We start from the raw sequence: 19,972 nt of genomic DNA, 5'->3' as shown, positions 1-19,972 counted from the left end.
GCAAGCATAGCTGGCAAGAAATAAATTATTTATATTTTAAAGACGACTGAATTGTAATTTATGAAATAATTTGGGAAGAAATAAACTCACTCATGTCATTATTTCTGTAATAGCAGCAACGCTCCTGAACCACTGTAAATCTGCTCTTGAATCTGAAACAGAAATTAGACACATAAACAGCAGGCTCCTGATAAAACTGCTTCAATTACATTTGAGGAACTAATAATACATTGGCATAACTGGTGCCAAGGAGTTTATATCCAAAATAAAAACATCTGAATTCATAAAACTAGGCGTTCAGGTTTCAAGATAAAAACATCACTTTGACTGAGTAAGCCTGGGAAGAGTCATGACCTTGAAGTTAAACTGGTAAACATTCTGCAACGCAGAGGGGAAAAGCACAATTACCTCTATACCCTAAATGATGAACTGACATTTAACATTTCACCCTGGACTAACAGTTCTGTCCATCCCAAAATAAACTATTCAGCCTAACCCTGCAGGATATTTTACAAGGCCACAGATGTTGTGATGTACTGCCAAGCCTGATAGACGCCTTGGCAAGACTTTCTCCACCGAAGATAAACACTTAATACTGTAAAAGCCGGGCCGAAGTTCAAACGTTCATAAGAACATACAGAATTCACTGTCATTACCAGTTAACTGCAGTCGGATGTGCGCCGTACTAATCACAGTAGTCATTTATATTCACTTGGCGAAAAAAAAAAAAAAAATAGATTTCCATATACCAGTAGGTAGTTCACCTAGAAATAATTTACTTAAATTTACTTTACACTCACTTTCATTGTACACTGTAAAAAATAAATGTCATTATTTGTAATCACAACTTTTTATCTTTTGTCAAATCACCTTAGATAATTAATGTAATTCAGATAACATAATATTTTGAGTTTCTATTGATTAAACCAATCTCCTTCATTGCATTAACTCAATTGTTTAATTTCAATGAACTCACATTTTTAAGGCAACCAGGTAACTTACTTTTTTAAGTTAAACCAACCTTTTTTTTACAGTGTAGGGAAAAAAACTAAACAAAAAAGCTTTCTTTGTGTTCCACAGAAGAAAGGATAAAATAAAAAATAAAAAATAAAAATAAAAAAAGGATAAAAAGGATAAAATAAAAATAAGATAAAAATAAAATAAAAATGAAGTTAAATAAAAAAAAATAAAGTAAAAAAAAACATAATATAAAAAAAATGTTTTTTATATATATTTTTTTTATTTAAGTTTATTTATCTCATTTTATTTTATATCTTATTTTTATTTTATTTTATCCTTCTATTTTAATAAGTTATCTTTAATGATATATAATAAATTAACTTAAATGTATTAAATAAATAAAATTGTATGAGTGCCTCCCTGTGGAAATGTGGGAGTGCATAACTCGTTGTACTCCTGTATAGAACTCAGGTAAAATGAGAACAGGCATTGGTTCTCTATGGAAATCACCCAGCATGAAAGCAGCCGTGAGAATGAGCTGGGTGAGACATGAAGAAGCTGTAGTACCCTGACGAGCTGAAAGACGTGTCCAGGGAAGTGCATGTGCCATGAAGGCACACACCCCTGAGCGCAGTCTATATATAGCAGTGGCGGTGCGGTATTGCCTTCACATCACTCATATTAGGTTTCCATGTCTTGAACAGGCAGACTGCAGTAATCAATGAGCATCTTCTGAATCGACACGACAGCATCCTGTTCTTTTCATCATAACCTTCATTATGCTAAAAAAAAAAAAATGCATGTGACGTTCATGTAAAATGTACACAACTTCACAAACAAAAGTAGCCGCTTTGACCCAGTTCGGTTCTTTAATAAGCATAGGTTTGTGATAAGTGCATGTGCTTATCAAGATTACTACTATCAGAAGAATACAGTTCACAGACTGTCTTTTGGCTAATTTTCTCAAATCATTTAGGCTGTTTTCATGCATGGTTTGATCGTCTAGTCCGAACCAGAGTTTGATTCCATCCTATTTCCCCCGCAAGTCTCTTTTTACACTGAATTATTTGGGTCCAAATTATTTGGGTGATATGTACAGTACCATCACCAAGAACAACTGCAGCTGCTGTTAACCACTGTAACTACAGCAAACAACTCTGCATATTATTATTATAAGAAGCTTTTAAAATATTTTTTATACAAGAATGTCCTGGCCAAGATGGTTACTGTAAAGAAACACAAAAATAGTCAAGATAAAACATTATAAAGGCAACGGAAAATACAAATAATTAGAAACTACAAATAAAATGTCCTCTCTATTAAAGGCAGCACAAATTGGAACAGTATGCCAATGGAAATGAGAGGTAACCCCACCTTTGTATCATTTAAGAAACAGCTTAAAAGATGGCTGAATAATAATAAAAAATGTGAACATTAGGGAAAAATTTCGATAGGTAGACATAGGTAGATTTATTTATATTTTACAGTAACAAGCATGGGATGTCTATGCACAGGCATTTACGCACCTTTACTAAGTATTACTATTAGTATTTTATACAGGTACTTTTAATATTTTTTAGCTCTATATGTTTATTAGTTGTTATGCATGTTGTTTTTTTTTTTTTTGTTTTTTTTTATGTCTGGGACAAAGGATGGAAATTAGCATTGTGTTAAATCCGGCGTATTTACGTCAACTTTGATTGTACGTTCATTAATATGCACTGTCCTATCTAAATAAATAAATTAATTAAAATGTAATTATATGAAGCATAAAAAGCACAGTGATTTTTTTTCTTTTTTTATAACATAAAAAAATACAAAAAAAAATTACATTAAATGTAAAAAAAAATAATAATAATATAAAAATATTGCTATCTGGGATTGCTTCCCATAAACCTCAGACCACTTTCCAAGCCTTTGCACCTTTATGATTCGCTAGTGCTCACCCGCCTTCAGAAAACCACTTTCACACCAACCAATTGAAACGAGCTCTGACGTCAAACAGACGCAGAGTCCTCTCTAGCGTGAAAGCACCCCTAAAGCTCTTAAAACTCCCATAAAGACATTTCTCTTTTGCATACTGCAGAGAAACGCCTTCTGTCAGTCACAGAACACCTCACCTCTCATTAGCACTCGTAAAATACAGCATAATGATGGAGAACGCATTACTGTATTTGTCCCCCTGCCAGAAAAACAGTCAGTTGTTTACAAGCTTGTACTTTATGGGCATTTCAATGGTCTATAAAAAGGATAACAGCAAAGAGCATGGCGTAATGCTAGAAGTTAGCGTGACTTATCAGCTACCACGCGGATTGAGCAACAGTTCTGGAGTGGCGTCAGTTCATTTTCATATGACATTCACACGCAGAACGGACACGCATACCTAAACACACCCACAGAATCTTATGAACTCAAAAAAACTAAAATCACATGCAACTGGGTCATTCTTCAATTGGAGTGATGAGAGACAGAATTTGAAAAACAAAATGATTGTTATTTTTGATATTTTTTTATAATTAAATGTATTGCTATGTATTTAAATTGTGTGGTGTCAAACGTGATATTCAGTATGTGGGATGTAACTGCAATACACAAATAAAGTGGTAATATTGTGAATATAGATTTTGTTGACCATGTACAATTTAATGAAATTTAAATATATATTTATTATTATTATAAAAAAATTTGTTCTCAATTTCATTAAATTGTACATGGTCAACAAAATCGATATTCACAATATTACCATTTTATTTGTGTATTGCAATTACATCCCAGTATAACTCTATGATGTATACTGGGAACAGGCAGATTTTATTACACGCAAAATATCTCCAACTTAATTAAATATTTCAAAACAAAAATTCTACTTTTAAAAGTGTTTGTTTTAACAAATTGTTTTAACCCTAGATAATACCAATATGCAAACTATTTATGATGTATTGGCATTTAAAGTTTATTTCAACAGTTGCAAAGTAGAGGGACACCACTTGCCACCACAAACGAAGAATGACCCGACTGCCTATCAAATCCGGCTTCCAAAACAGGATCAAGAGAATTATTGTACAACAATGTCAAACAAATTTACACCAGAAATATAAATAAAGGTAGCCTATCTAGATATGCATTTACTTGAATGGTTTGTATACAAGTCTCATCAAATTCTATAAAGCTGGATTAACAACAAAGAAACATCTGGGAAGGAAGTTTATTTGGTAAAGTAATAATACATTGGCTGCTAACATAGCCACGTTCCTTTAGCTGAAATGCACAGTTGCAGTGGAGACACACTAACTCACGATGATCGCTATAACACACTTTGGTCCATGGTCCTTGGAGGTGTGTGACAAGTGTGCTCCCGATAACACTGGTAATAATTGGAAATCTCACTTTTACTATGAGTGTCACATGCAGGTCTGGAGCTCCGGTCACGGCACGCTGCACACCAGCTATGTCCCCCTACTGATCACTACATGTGACTACTGACCCAGACAACACACACACACAAACAAAAACAAAATACAGAACGGCATACCGACACAGCTCACACACAATTCAGCCACTCCTGCAACATTTAGGAAAAGAAAGAGAAAGCCGGCACAAACAACCGCAAACAAGAAACATAACAAGACACAAACTAACTAATATAATCCTAAATGACACTGTGTAAATGAAGAAAAACTAAAAAAAGTAATTAAAGCACAAAAAGTATTGGAATTTAGCCTATATTAGAATATGGAATTATGGTATGAAATTTTGGGTTCAGAGAGTAAAACAAACAAAAAAAGGTTTTAAACAAATGAATACTTTTGTGCATCAAGGATCCTGAAGAAAAGTAACACAATTTCCCCAAAAATATTAAGCCACACAACTGTTTTCAACATTGATAATAATAAGAAATGTTTCTTGAGAAATCAGATTTCTGAAGGATCATGTGACACTGAAGAGTGTTATGATGCTGTAAATCCAGCTTTGCCATCACAAGAAAAAAAGAAAAGAAAACCAGCTGTTTTAAACTGTAATAATATTTCAAAATATTACTTTTTTTTTTTTTACTGTATTTTTTATCAAATATGCAGCCTTGGTGAACATATTTTGAAAGTTGGTGTATAGGATTCAAAATAAACACAAAATAAAACTAGATCTTTCCAGCACATATTCCAAATAGGACTATTATGAAACCAATAGCATAAAATATCCCTGTAGATCAGGGGTCGGCAAGTAACTTTGGCCGCGGGCCAATATTTTTTTTATCCAGTAGATGGCGGGCCAGCTATGATGGAATTCGTTACGGTGAAATCACAAAATATAATGCACACAAACGTGTCCCTACTACTTATATACAACCACTGATGAGCATAATCGGTTTTGATGAAGAAAAAAAACTAAAAAAAAAAAAACTATACAAATGCAGATTAGAACCCAGAACCTTTTACACACTTGACGAAAGTTCTACCACTGGACCATTTAAGCACACAAGAAAATGCCGCGGATACATCTTATTAAAGATAAATTAAACCCCATGTACTATTTAAATCGATTGTTGGACATGTTATTGTACATTTATCTGATTAGCATTGTATTACCAATGGACTGTACAACTTTTGAACTTTATTCCCTTTTTTAAATTATTATTTATTCGGGACACAAGAGGTCTGCACGGGACTGTTTTTTTTCCGTCCCGCTCCCACAAGGTTCAATTCAGCAACCGCTTAAAATACTTAAAAGTAAAAGCTTAAAAGTGTTCACCTGCTTTAAAAATTTAGATCTCGTTTTCAGAATCTCAAATCTCAAAAACAAGTCGTTTTAATTGTTTTAATTTTTGGTTTTAATTTGGGGGGAAAAAAAACGATTGAACGAATGATACACGGCAGTGATGCGCTGGTCAATGTATAAACAACCCGCACCCGACCGACGTTTTCAACCCGCCAGCAACTCGGACCGCAAACAAAAGAAAGAAAATATTGTAAACCTACCCGACCCGCTTCCTGGCCCGCATATTGGGCCATAGACGTAGGAACTAGGGGTGCGCATTTTTCTGAATGCTGTGTTTTGTAATAAAGGCTTGATTTATTCATTTATTTCGTTTCATTTTCTTAACAATTAAGATGCTGCATGTGTTTATCCAGTCTAATCGACGTGTGCGTCTCTCCTCCTAATTTCCCAACAAAAATCCCGCCCCCTCTCAGAAAATACATAAAACTCGCATTACTGAGCTATATGCGTTTAAAAGTAGCCTATTAAAATGGCACAATGGCATTGCTCAGTTCAACGTTTTGGGAAATCGGGCATTTTGTCCCGCTTTAGCTCTTATTCAAAAGTTAATAACGCGCTCAACATTCAGGTAAATAAGGATGTCCCACTTTCATCTCTGCAGACTGAGCTCGTGCATCATCCTCGCGCATTCAGCCAATAAAGTGTAGACCTATGTATTTCATAGAACATTATGTCTAGTACTATATAAATTACAATGGTTTAATTGGCATCTTTATTTCAAACGACCCGACCGACCGCGACCCGAATATCATATGACCGCAGGCACTCGTCGCTCATTTTGGATCATCCCGCACATCACTGATTCACGGGGCCTATTTGTAAACCGTTATAGTAAAAAAAAAAAAAAAAAAAAAAAAAACGGACTTTCAAAATAATCCGGCGGGCCAGAAAATATTGCTGGCGGGCCAGTTTTGGCCCGCGGGCCGCCAGTTGCCGACCCCTGCGATCATCAAAAGGGATTTCAAAATAAATCCGTCAGAATTTGAAAACACCCACAGCTCCTCTTGAGATTTCCTTTAACTGTCCAAAGCGAAACATTATTCCAATACAATGTACATGGAGTTCTAATAAAGACTATATATACAACATAGGATTCTAAGAATTAAAACAATCCCCTGGTTAAAATTTTGGACAAAAAAAACAAAATGGGAATTTTCTAACAGGATTACAACATAAAAATAAAATTTTCTAGAACATATTCACAAACAATTATTATAAGACTATTATGAGCAGCAATATAATAAAATATCCTTGTAGAATTTCGAAAGAAATATAAAGAGAAATTTTCCTTCAACTGTCCAGGAGTAATACATGATTCCAAAATAAGTTTTTTTACTCTGCAAAGACTACAAATGCATAGAGGACTAAAAAAAATCCCTATGGGAATTTTAGTTCATCCAGGAGGATCATTTTGGATTCCATTAGGATCATTTAGGATCGGTTCCAAATTATGACAGGAATGCTCAAAATTGGATTCAGGATTGTTTGACAAGGCACACCAAAAATCCTGACAGTTTTCATTGAAATCTTTTTGATGTTTGTGTGCTGTGAAATGAAGATATCTGGCATTTAGATGCTTTCCAGATATGAGTCACAATAACTTAAAGTGACGGTGGAGTTCCATTTCAACATGAAAACATGTTGCTTCACTACAGGGAAAATAAGGAAGAGGAATCCTCCGACTCTGTGCCACAGATATTTCCTTAACACATAAAACATGTCATTTGCACATACAAAAATAGATATCCAAAGGATTTCTTAGAATGGGAGAGAACACAGAAAGGGAGAGGGACAGGGAGGATTCTGGGAAAAACATGAGAAGGGCACATGTGGAGAGGCGACGGAGAACTAGAAAAAAAAATAGTCAAATGTTTTCTGTTCACCTAGATGTGGAGTCAATTTCGCAAGATATTTCACAAAAAGCAAGGCATGTAAAGCCATGTAAGATGGTACGAGAGAGAGAAGAAAAAGGGATAAGAAGGCATGCAAGAAGAAAAAAATGAGGGGGAAGGCTTGTGGAAAAAAAACATCATGGTGAAAAAGGCTAAAACAAGACAAAAGCGAATGAGCAAAAGAAATAGGAAGTAAGGCAGTCCCAGGCATTTCTTGCATAGCGGTTGTGGCGTTAACAGTAGGCTGAGCAATGGTTTTGTAACTGTGATGTCAGTAGATGCTTCACTGACCTGCTGACCTAGTGACCTACTTTTCCTTCTCTCGCTCACTGTTCCTCTCTTCTACCGCGACTTAAGCACAGCTCAGGCAGCTGCAGCCAATCATGCGGCAGGCTGAGTCACCACACGCTCACCATCAGCAAATCAGGACATCAGGAGTGGCTCACCACTAACAAACAGCAGCCAATCATATGCGGGGGTAGAAATAAAAGGGGTTTCCAGCCAATCAAACGCGGAGCCTACCAACTCTCAGCTAACCAACATGCAGCAAGCAGAATCAAAAGCGAACGAGAACAAGAAAGGAAGGAAAATGTGAGAAATAGCTGAAGGAAACAAAACCACATCTTTCAGGCTTCTCCTACCACAGTGACATTTACCGATTCGATTCGACCAAAGTCAGCCAAACCAGATCTGCCTAAAGCACTAGGTTAAAGCCAGATAACAAGCACATGACAAACAAATTCTTCCTCCGCTCAAACAAATGAGGTCTCTTTTATATCACACACACACACACACACACACACACACACACACACACACACACACACACACACACACACACTACCCTTAGGTACTCTGTACGCTATAAACTGCCCTATTTCTTGAACATTTTCACACAATAGCGCATATCTTCAATTACCGTATTAACACAATCGCAGAAGGACGATATACACGTTTCAACTGTGTAATTGCATGCAAGGATTCCACTTTGCCGTCATTTGCTTTTTATTTTAGCTCTTAAAGGGACAGCTCACTCAAAAAAATGTATTCTGTCATTATTTACTCATCCTCGTGTTTTTTCTTGTGTAAAACATAAGAAGATATTAATGTCCAAGCTGCTTTTAAACCTGCATTCTGTGGTCAGCATTCATTTTCATTATATGATCATAATTTATTTGTATGGAAAAAGACGTACTGTACCTAATATAAATCACTGTAGCTATATACATGGGTGTATATAGGTGTAGTTACAGTGAGTGATGATGTAGGCTACTGTATATCGAAATATGGGTGACCATCCTTAGCTTCAGCGCATGCAGCTCAAACAGCAATCCAAGACATTAATAACTAGGAATGAGACTGTCATATACATAACTTTATAAAGAGAACACTATTGTAAGAAAGCGTCGTGAATTCTTTGGGTTTAGTTGCCGTGTTTCAGCACGCTGTTGAGGGAAGAGCGCACACACAACAGGAGTTACACACTCTGACTACATAACTTAGTTCAAGTTCATTAGTGCAAAGTCCTTTGTAAGGCAATAGATTTTTTTGATAAAGAAAGTTGGCCATAGGAGTGTAAAATTAATTTAAAAATGTACACTGGTTCAAACTAGGCTACTGTACTGATTATGTTTGATTTATGTTGAAGTGCGTAAGATGTGGCTTTTAATGGTGAGCCTTTTATTTTTGTAATCAGGCTCTCAAAATTTACACCACAGTTTGGATTTCAATTTAGAGTTATCGGCCAATCTATAGGTTATCACTTTCAAATATAAAGATTATCGGTTATCAGTAACTGTAAATATTTTCATATCGGTGCATCCCTAAATTGAATAATTTATCTCTATTCATATTTTGAATGAGTTATTATTTTTATATTGTTGTGCTTTTGACATTTGTATTAGCTTTTGCATTTTGAAAATAGTTATAAATTGGTTAAAAAAAAAATATTTTCAGTTTTAGTTATAATACAGTTATTCATTTTAGTACTTCTACCTCAACTTATTGGCAAGTTGCCGATGAAAAATTACTTAATTTATAATTTTCATCAATTTATAAATTATATATATATATATTTTTTTTTTCAGTTTTACTTGCAATAAAAAAAAAGTTTCTTATAGTTTTAGTTTCAGTTTAGTTTACACAACAGGTGGCATTCCTGTAGCTCAACAGAGCACGGCGCAAGCAGTGTAAAGCTCATGGATTCAATTTCTAAGAAAATTCATGAACTGATAAAATGTCTTCTTGAATAAAATGCAAGTCTATTTGGATAAAAGCGTCTATCCAAATGCACAAAAATTTCAATGAAATTGTTACGCATAATGACGTATCGCAATGTGTTTTGTAAGATAGCAAAAACTACTTTCATGTTTCACACAAGACATGTTTGGTTAAATGATTAGTCAAATTACTTTCAAATTTAAACTCTCTGAAAAAAATGTCTAATTTCAACACAAACTTAATCACCAACATTACTAACTGTATCCATACAGTCGAGATAACCAAACATGGCTTTTTCTGTTCCGTTCCTGTCCACATTCATTTTTTTCCAACGCACAGTCTGCTTTCCATTTTTAATAAATTCATGCAAGGTGCCTACACACATTCTCACTCTCCCTTTTTTCCCCTTCTCTCAGTCAGATCGAGTCTCTACAGGCTCGCTGTGTGTTTGCGTGCGTGTGTTCTCTCAGATGTAGGTCAGTAAAGCTCTGAGGATGTGAGTCACTCCAGCATGGATCTTCGGTGCAGCTCTGCACGCACGGAGACGCCGGCATGACAACGGTGTCCATCGGCAATGCCATAGCAACCACTCTCACCAAGCGGGGTAAAAATAGATGTACTGAATTCCTCCACAGAGTTTCCCTCTCATATTCTCTCTCTCAGCATTTTCTCCATTACTCATGCGGCAATACACAATCATCTAGAAACGCTCTTCAAGAGAGGTTCTTCGCTATTTGTGAAATTTATTTCTACCTGGATAAATCTCAAAAATACAACACGCAACCAGCTGAAACACAGATATTGGTTAAATGTTTACTTATCCTCACAGAAATATGACCACCACTGAAAAACATGAGGAAACTCTTATGCCCAAATCTGCAGCGCAGTGATTCCCATGCTTAGGTGAAGACTAGGTCTCCATTTATAGAATTGCTCTCCTCTTCCCTTTATACATTCCACGCCAACACCATTTTCCCTGGAAACATGTAATTGTTCTTTTCTAGTGACATCGTGTTATCTTTAGGTGTAGTTACCGTTAAGATAACATGGTTAAATTGTCAATACAGTGCAGTATGTAAGCCATATTTCTCCTTATCAACCTGAAATGACATCCCTCCCATTTAAGTCTAGAAAGGCAGGGGATCTCACTCACTCACTCACTCACTCACTCACTCACTCACTCACTCACTCACTCACTCACTCACTCACTCACTCACTCACTCACTCACTCACTCACTCACTCACTCACTCACTCACTCACTCACTCACTCACTCACTCACTCACTCACTCACTCACTCACTCACTCACTCTTTAGAAAAGGGAACATGAACTGAAATGGATGGTATTTATTTAAGTGGAGAAGAACTCTTCACTTTTGTGAGCCAACACTTGGTAGTTGGCACACATCAAATTTGGCTGAGAAATGATGCCCAAATGATCATTTAATATCATTATTGTGATAAATTAGAAAAAGCATTAAATAGACATTACAAAAAGTAGAATTAGAAAGATTTTTTTTTTTTATTGAACATAATTTATTATACAATTTTTTAGGCTACAATGACCATGATCTTTTTTTCAGGAGCTGCATCTGAATTGTTATTTAGATATATTTACAGAGCAAAAAAATATTTATGTTCTGCAAAAGAAAGACATACAGGTCATACAGGTTTGAAACGACATGAGGGTAAGTATAAACAGAATTTTAATTTCTGGGCAAACTATACCAAAAATATTTTTTATTTTATTTTTTTAAATGAAATTATACTCTAAATAAGAAACTAAAACTGCCAGTAGGTTGCGGTAAATGAGTAAGTCATTGAGTCATTCATTCGATTCTTTTAAAAGTCCCTTTTAAGGAAAGTCTGTTTACTCTGCAGCCATATTTGCAACGCCTCCGGGCAGCAATTTCGGGCATCCAAGATCAAGTCATATCTACTTGAATAGGGGAATCCTGAAATCTCAAAAACTGCTTGGAGAGCTCACAATTAAATAACATATTTTCAACTGCAACAAAATCTGAAATTAACTGTCCTATAAATGTTGTTTCTTATGCTCCAATAGCGTTAAAAAAGCGTATTTTTCAGGCTAGACCAGCAATGCGCCTGTGCAGTCCTAAGGACAATGACTTTACCAATCAGCGATTGGCTCTTTTATTTAGAAGGCCGTATTTATTTTTGAAGTATTCCACCATATTGTGCGTCTTTCTATATCTATATTCTGAGTAAATGTCTCTCTTTATAAATGGGCAATTGAATCATTGGTTCACCCGATTGATTAGTTCAAAACGCAGATTCATTCGGAAACAAAACGCAACGAAACACCGCTGTGTGCTGCTTGGAGACACAACAGTTCTGGTCTGACTTTAAAGGTGATATTTTTGTTTGTAAAATTGCGCAAAACAGACAATATATCTAAAATAACACAATATTAAATTCTTATTTATTGAACTGTTGTATAAAATCAAAAATTATGCATCCCCCCGCTGTTGCTGAAAACTTGAGATGCACCGAGAATTGCATTTGGAATCAGATTGTGAATCAAGATTAAAAGTAATCATGAGGTGCATAAAGATTCTCACCCCTATAGGAAATATCTGAAGCTTTCATATCGACAGTTTCCACTAACATGTTGATGCGTGTGGTTGGATGTTGAAATGGTGATGATAGTGACAGAGCAAAAGTGCCACTTCAGAGACAGGCTGGGATTGCCGTCTCTGTCAAACGCTCTCACAGGGCGGGAGCGGGGATGACTGCAACACCGTAACCATGACGATCAGTCCATAAGCAACCACGGCCAACATTTAAAACCAGCCCTGGGAAGTGAGGACCCAAACACAAACCAATTTTAGTCTAGTTTAGTGACACACAAAAACCATTTACATACTGTACAATCCAAACAAAAAAAAGTTAATTAATTCGGATCAAATGATGCACAAAAGCGAGATGACACAGTTTAAGCAGACTATTGGTCCTACAGGCATAAATATACACACACACACATATATCAGTGTGACAGTAAAGTGATCAGATGGTTCAGTAGATGCAAGCAGTAAACACATCTATTTAATGAGTTCTCTAAAATCCAAACACAGCAGAGAGGTGTTTATATAAACAGTGCCAACACTTCAGCCATAAAACAATGCACTGTCATTCCCAGAAACCTCTGCACACATTTTCCACACTGCAGTCAATAAATAAGAGATATTAATGGGTCACATTTCTCTTCTGATTGGGTTTCAGAAAAGAAAAAAAAACCGCCAAAGGCAAAAAATGTTTTGTGAAACTAACCATATTGTCAAGTATAGGTCAGACAAAGATAAAAAGCCTTAAAAATGTAAATTCTGTCATTATTTAAGGCCCCGATATACTCACGGCGAAGTTCTTTTTCGTTCTTCATCTTGGGGTAAAACGAAGTTCGAAATACGTGAGCCGCTATATACTGTTATCGAACATCTGATGGCGCCCAAACTGCTAAGAGCAGCGTTTAGATGAATATGTGCTGCGCGCTTTCCTCTCAATAACAGAATAAACAAACAATTTTTTTTAGAAAACAGCAACCATTCTTTTAAATAAAGCATTAAGAAAAAGCATCTGGTCATAACAATGTGGACAAGTTTGCACGAGCTCTGCAATTCGGCATTCTGAAGTCAAGTCATGGTTATTAAGAGCACTTTATACAATAGATTGCTTAAAATCAAGCAGCTTTACCGTAAACATGAAAAACAGAGTCAGTGTCTCGTTTCATCGGAAGTACCGGTACAACTTCATGATCTCCTAAAGCAGCTTTCCAGTGTGTTCATGTTTTCACTCGTGGGTCAAGTCTGATCTCCACGGATTGAAAAGGAGAAATTAAGCGGAAAAGATTTCCACGTGAAAGAAGGCAGAGCCTCCATGTACACCTATTTATTCTGCAATCGCCATTCAAATAATGATTGGCTTATTGGTGTGTTAGCTATTATTTTAATGCTGTGTCAATGCATCAATACAGGCTTACAAACAAAAACAAAAAGTTCTCAATGCACTATTATTGGTCTATGCATCATATGCACATCTTTGGACATTGTATCTTAAAAATAGTGAAGACTTGTGTCTTCTGTTCAGACACAAATAGCCACTTCCCAGGCTCTAACCAATCCGAATTGCAAAGTACAAAGCCACAAACAAACAAAAACAAAAATTGACACTGTGTATAGATGCTGGACTTTTTGCTGAAAGGTTTTCAAGCTTAACAAAAATAAGTTGGGATGTGTTTTTCATTATCAATTATTGTTGTTATGCCCATGTACTCGTGGCCATCTCTTATCTCTGTGCCGATAATCACCAAGTAAAGGTCATTGTTGTTTCTTCCAGGACACTTTATAACACCACACCCTGATTTCCAAGGGTTAGAGTCCCTTCTGTGGGCTTGCAGTCAACATCAAGCCCCTGTGCCTGGATCTCACAAAAGCTCCCTTTGTTAGTGTGAATGTCCAGCAGTCTGCAGACAGGAAAATGTCTGAGCAATACTGCTTTCCACTGGCAGGGCCTCACACCGCCACTGGCAGGGCCCCATGGCGCAGCTGGCAGGAGGCCTCACGGTGAAGTTGCTGCGGCTGTTGGTCTGGTCTTTCAGAGGAACGGCGAGGAGCCAACCGCTGGCACTGACGCCAAGTGGGTCAGCCATGATCCCAGCCAGAGGGAGGCAGAGAGCACGGGAGAATGGAAGGAGGATTAGAGGCAAAATGAGGTGACTTCTAAAGATGTCGAAAATTGGTAATTAAAACAGATTTGCTGGAACTTAAAGAAAATCTGGGTCTGTTTGTGCAGGAATGGATTGATTCGCCTCAATGAGCATATGGACCGGCATACTAAGGAAAGCTAACGCCTCCAAAAAAAAAATCGGAAACAGGTTTCCCGAACATTCCCCCCATCTGCCATTGGTCGGTCAAAGAGATAGTCCCGCTCCAATCTCACACCATTGGTTGAGCAATGAAGTTTTGAGCTGGTTGTGATACTCAAAAATTGTATATTGTCACAAAGTTTACACTTATCAGGTAGATCAACTATCAAATGTATTGTGAAATCAACAAAACAAAAATAGTAAGGGAATATTCCTAGTTTAGTACATTAATCAGCTCAATCAGCAGAATTTGAGGCATCATGTTGATTGCCCCCCAAAAATGATCTGATAATTCTTTACAATATGGTTTCATTTGTTAACGCATTTAATAACATGAAATAACAATGACCAATATGTTTTTACAGAATTGTTAATGTTAGTTAATAAAAAATATTCATGTTTATGTTAGTTCACAGTGCATTAACTAATGTTTAACAACAACTTTGGATCTTAAAAATGTATTAGTAAATGCGGAGCAAAAATGATGTAGAAGTTTTCGAAAATTAAGGTATGGCACATAATGGAAGTGAATTGGGCCATTTTTCTGAAAGATTTAAAGTAGAAATGCCAGGCTTATACTTTTAGAAATGCATTTACATATATGTATATTTAGGCATTTTTCACACTAAAATCATGTTAACACGTATGTGACCCTGGACCACAAAACTTGAGGATAGGACAATATTTGGCCGAGATACAACTATTAGAAAATCGGGTATCTGAAAAAATCTAAATATTGAGAAAATCGCCTTTAAATGTTTCCATTTCTGTTGGCGATTGTGCTGCGTCCACTCACAAAAATACAATTTTAACATATTTAATGTAGGAAATTTACAAAATATCTTCATGGATCATGATCTTTACTTAATATCCTAATGATTTTGGGCATAAAAGAAAAATCGATAATTTTTTTGACCCATACAGTGTTGTTAGCCATTGCCACAAATATACCCGTGCGACTTATGACTGGTTTTGTGGTCCAGGGTCACACATGTCTTGTGTCTATACTTTTGAAAATAGTATTTTGATGTTTATGGATTGTCACAGTTCCCTTTTGAAAATAAGAAATGTCTTCGCAACCAACTGAAATATTTAAATAAATGTACTAAAACTTCAAATAAAATGAAAATAAAAAACTGACCATATAAAAATAAAAGTAAAAGATATATTAATTTATACTTTAATAGTATATAAACACTAAAATAGCATTAGACATTGTGTGATTCAGGTTAAAGGCCTCACGTGTGTACCTGTTTGCTTCTGTATATTGTTATAGCCAAGCTCACGTGAGCCTCTCCCAATCTAAAGGCGACTGATTGTGCCACGGGTCAAACGCAGACAAACATCCTATTTCCTCTCCCTTGCTCACCTGTCACGCCTGAATGACACACACAAACTGCACAATCATACAAATACATAAACAATAGGCATCAAGGGGAGCCGAATAATCCACTAATCATTTATAACTGCCATATTTAAGACATCAAAAATCAAGCTAAATAATGATTGATACACAAAAGAAAATACTAGAGCAATTTGTCAGCACAAACGCTTGAAAACAAACATCATAAAGATTTACAAGCACCAGATTTACAGTTGTAATCCATTATGTTCTCCTCGCACTTTTCTCAGAATTAACTATAATATAACTATGGTATGCACACACACACACCCACCCACCATATAACATCCTATAGAAACACACACAAGATTTGAATGGAAAGAAAACTGCTTGATTCAGCTACTGGATGTTTTTTTTATGCTATTAATAATTAAGAATAAAACAACCACTAGCTGAATCAAGCAGTTTTCTCTCCAGTCAAATCTTCAGAATTAGACTGTTCTCTAAGACGCGACCTAGTTTCATAACGGAAATGGCTCAAAGGAACAAAATTTCAGGATTTCAGATACGGTAAATATGAATGCAAAAACACAGGCAAAAGCATTCATTTAAAAGTTCCTTTGAGTAAGCGCATCAACTAAATTAATCAAACGCTAAGTACTTCAATTAAAATGTGTAATTAAATGATTAATAATTAAATTATGCAAAAAGAGCAAAAGAATGTTAAATGCAAGTGAATATCTTAACTAATTGACATTTCAAAGTAGTAAAAACTTGGGGATCCAAGACTACTGAGCTTGAATAAAATGTTCTTTTCCAAAATAAAAAAAATACTCCAAATAAAAAAAAGATTATGCCAGTCTCCTGCTAAAGAGCTCTAAAATACTTATTTTATTCTTTACATGCTAGGAAATACACATACAGGGAGCAGAATGACAAAAATAAGACAGTGAACCACTGCACTAAATCTGAACATTTACTCATACGGCTTATACTTTCAGACCTTAAAGGGATAGTTCACCCAAAAATGAAAATTCTGTCATCATTCACTAACCCTCAAGTTGATCCAAACCTGTATGAATTATTTTCTTCTTCTGCTGAACACAAAAGAGGACATTTTGAAGAATGGCGGGAACCCCATTGAGTTCCATATTCAGAGGAAAGAAATTCACACAGGTTTGGAACAACTTGAGGGCGAGTAAATGACGACCGAATTTTCATTTTTGGGTGAACTATACCTTTAACAACTTCCAGTTGGAAGAGGACTAACTGGACGACAAAAATGATACATTTGTTGTACATTTTGTACAGTGTTGTATTCACATAATTGATCATATATTAAACATCGGAAAAGGTAATGAACAACATTTCCTGAAGACATGCACATTTAGGGGCAGAGAATGTGTTTTTTCTTTTAAATAATAAAAAAAAAAAATTGTGAACTGGTTCTATAGGTGAAAAAAAATATGTTGTGCTTTTTATTACTAAATATTTAGGAATATTTGCCAAATCTTCCAAATTTCTCATCAGTTTCCAGACAAGGCGACTGTATAATAAAAAGCATTTGTTTTCCCGCACAGTGGTCAGAACCGTTCAGAGAACCATTAGCATACTGTATACCCAACCCAAGCTACACTTGATGTGTAAATATCCTGCAGGTCTTTAGTGGTCAGAATATAAAATTAGCATACAGCTGACAGGCTTGCCACAGACATGAAGGGCTGTCGTCAGCAAAGCCATGCCATCCTCAGAGCTAAAATACAGTCTTGTGGCTTCAAAAACGACACGCTGCATTTTTATGGCGGGCAGGCAATTTCTGCCGAGTCATACGACCTCTCCAATTCCTCGCTTTTCCCAAGTGCACAATCACCCCTTTTCCACTTTGTGAGAGAAAAAAAACACAGAAATGAGTGTGACGTGAGGTGGGCCGAAGCCACTGAGATCACGGGGAAACCGTGTGTGTATGTGGGATCTCCAGGAATTTAATTTTTTTTCTCAGTTCCAAATCCCAAATCAGCACTGTAGCCTGCAGCCACATCCATCCACATGAAAATACAGAAGCAGTGCTTAGTGCAATACACATTACTTACAAATGCAAGCATGGCATCTTCATGCAAATTACACCGCAGTTCTGAATTCTTTAAAAAAAAAATAACACAGTCTACACGAACCAGCTGTGCGAAATTTGAATAATAATGAGAAAAGCATTCCCACGGCAGCAGCACTTCCTTGTAAAGCATGTTGCTGAATTAAGTTTGTTAACCACAATGATTTCAGGTCTTTCATGAAGTTTGTAATGTAGGCAAGTTTGCTCTTTTTGACTGGTAAAAAAAAATAAAAAAATTCTGCTGTATGTTCGATTTAACTTACGGTATCAAAATGGACAAATTATAATTCTTGTACATTTTGTCACAGTTTTTAAGTTAATTGCGTGCAATCGTTTAAAATTTGTACAATGGATGCAAACGGATACTCGTTTGCATTTGAAGAATTTTCTAACCAAATATCATTTTTTTAACCACTGTAACCAAATATTATTATTTTTTTTAATGTAACATCATCCATGCATGTACTGAAGTTTACACTAAATATATATTTTTTATATATAATATAATACATATATACATTAGTGCTGTCAATCGATTAAAAAAAATGAACTAGATTAATCACACATTAAAATAAAACTCTTTTGCTCTTCACTTCGGTTGCAGAATGGTTACCATTCTCGTTCAAAGCCGAACTGTGTAGATCTAACCGAATAATACATCCTCCTTTCAAATCAACGCTATGCTCCATCTATCTCCAGTTCAGCCACTTGTAGTTTCATCTCTGGGGCCTGCAGGGTATTAAGCTATTAAGTGAGTCAGACCCTCAGCAATATTGGAGTGCAGTCAACATGAAAATCACATCACTATCATAAGCACACTGCCCGTCATATCATAATAACAAAATAAAGGTAGCACAAAATGACTAAGAAGCCATTCACACAGGACACGTGAACTCTTTCTAACATACCATGGATGTGACGCAATGGCCAAAACCAACAATACATTGACTATTCAGTGTTTATCCATTGTATAAAGTAAAGTATTTGAATTATATTCATTTGGGGACTGTCAAACTGTTTTAAAAATAATATTTCACCATTTTTTACCTTACCTTCTTTAAGTTGGAAAAGTTGCAGAAGGGCTCTTGTAGATTGTCATTGAGCGTTTTAATTCCAAACAAAGTAACTCCAATCCAATGGCAATCCAACCCTGCAAAAGCAAAAAGAAATTGTTAAGCACTCTTAAGGTGAGCTTACATCAGGTGTATCTATCCACTTTACCTTATTCTGACATTTAGAAATGACTCTAACTTTTGACTATCTCAACAACAACATAAAGAACAAAAGAAACTGTTTGAATGCATGCAACTTTAACCACAGCACACTCTCTGCGAGCTTTTGGGTGTTTGTGCATGTTAGCTTTAAGAATATTTAAATGCGTCCTATCCCAATTTGCTGACTATTATTCTGCAGTGAAATGTCAACAAACCAGGTCACGGGCTATATGTGCACGGTGTGCTGCTGTGTAAGTGAACAGACCTTGTGTCTAGTTCTAAGAAAAGTTCTGCGTCCACCCGCTAGCTTCTCCACACGTCCCAGAGGTTCTGATTAGAGATGAAATCACAACTAAAACATCTGGGTCATTCACACACACACACACACACACACACAAATCATGGGGCTCCCGTTGCACTGAGAAATTACTGTCCCTCCATGCAAACATCTTTGCTGTTACTCCTTTTGCCTCTAAACAGAAATTGAGTCTAACCCAAAAGGGAATTCTTAGCGCTGAAAAACAAGAGCTGACAACTGGCTGGTAACACAGAAGGATCAGGTTCACTCCCAAACTACATTTA

The 19,972-nt window shown here is 36.1% G+C and overlaps 1 protein-coding gene across 6 annotated transcripts in view; it reads right to left on the bottom strand.

Moving 5' to 3' along the window:
- Positions 1-19,972, bottom strand: part of clocka (clock circadian regulator a) — a 61,906-nt gene that overhangs the window by 30,119 nt on the left and 11,815 nt on the right. For 5 of the 6 annotated variants that reach the window (XM_079584355.1, XM_079584357.1, XM_079584358.1 and 2 more), the window contains exons 2-3: positions 19,229-19,326; positions 91-152 (exon numbers count right to left, since the gene is read on the bottom strand). The gene's annotated coding sequence lies outside the window, so the exon portion shown is untranslated. Of the gene's footprint in view, positions 1-90; positions 153-19,228; positions 19,327-19,655; positions 19,671-19,972 lie in introns of those variants that run through there. The other variant, XM_079584356.1, reaches the window with a different exon arrangement.

Source organism: Phoxinus phoxinus, assembly GCF_949152265.1.
Source record: "Phoxinus phoxinus genome assembly, chromosome: 16".
Taxonomy (NCBI): domain Eukaryota; kingdom Metazoa; phylum Chordata; class Actinopteri; order Cypriniformes; family Leuciscidae; genus Phoxinus; species Phoxinus phoxinus.
This window is presented reverse-complemented; position numbering and strand designations above follow the sequence as displayed.